Below are 911 nucleotides of genomic sequence, written 5' to 3'. Positions count from 1 at the left end.
TTCTCTGTTTACCATGTATCTTCCCATGGGAGATCCCCCTTCCAAGGCCAGTTCCATGGAAGCTTTCTTAAAAACTCTTACCTGAGTCTGTAATTGTTTTCTTTTAATCATCAAAACATTGAGCATAAAGCTACGATCCCATTGTGTCCTTAGTAGATATGTGTTGGCTGAATGAGCATGTAAAAATGATAAACTAGAAAAGAAATCTGGATGTTATCTGAAGGACAACCCCTGTGAGTTTAGCTGTAGGACGTGTATCGACTTTCATTTTTTAATCTGACTTTTGAAAAGTTTGTACAATTTCATTTTTTACTTAGAAGAATAGAAAGAATGGGAGAGGGAGTAGAGGAAGCTAAACAGTTTTCTTCAATGGAAAGCAATTCTAATATCTAAGAGCTATGCTATATTCAGGACTGCTGAATATCTTTTTAGCTTTAAAGGACCTTAATTCCCTACCCGGGCCAGTTTGGCAAATACTGGAACTCTTCTTAGAATTTTATAATTTCTAAGGAAAGATTGCCTTTTGTTATAATCTAGTTTCTATTAGCAATAGTCGCGCCTCAGATAAACCTCGTTGGCTACGATACTGCCACTGCGTAAAGCTCATAATCTAGTTTCTTCTATTACAACAAGTCAGGAAAAGTTTACTATGCATCTACTTACTCTGAGGAGTAGGAGGGAAATGAAATTGAATGAGACTCACAATTTAGTGGAGAGAGCAGGGCAAAGAGAAGAAACACTGCAACCTACTTTAAGAATTAGAGTGGAAGTAGAAAGGGCAATAATAGAGGAGGGAGAGATAAGTTTTGTCTGAAAGGAATCCCTAGCAGATCTGATAGAGGAAGCATTACCTAAAGACTGTGCAGCAATTCAATAGGGGGAAATGAGGTCAGAGTATTGAGGGCTCCGGG

At 38.1% G+C, this 911-nt stretch overlaps 1 pseudogene; it reads right to left on the bottom strand.

Annotated features, from left to right (window-relative positions):
* Positions 1 to 472: 472 nt before the first annotated feature.
* Positions 473 to 604, bottom strand: LOC112665152 (U4 spliceosomal RNA; annotated as a pseudogene).
* Positions 605 to 911: the final 307 nt, after the last annotated feature.

The sequence above is a fragment of the Canis lupus genome, chromosome 17 (assembly GCF_003254725.2).
Source record: "Canis lupus dingo isolate Sandy chromosome 17, ASM325472v2, whole genome shotgun sequence".
In the NCBI taxonomy this organism is placed as follows: Eukaryota; Metazoa; Chordata; class Mammalia; order Carnivora; family Canidae; genus Canis; species Canis lupus.
The sequence above is the reverse complement of the archived record's forward strand: the minus strand, read 5'-3'. Positions and strand labels throughout refer to the sequence as shown.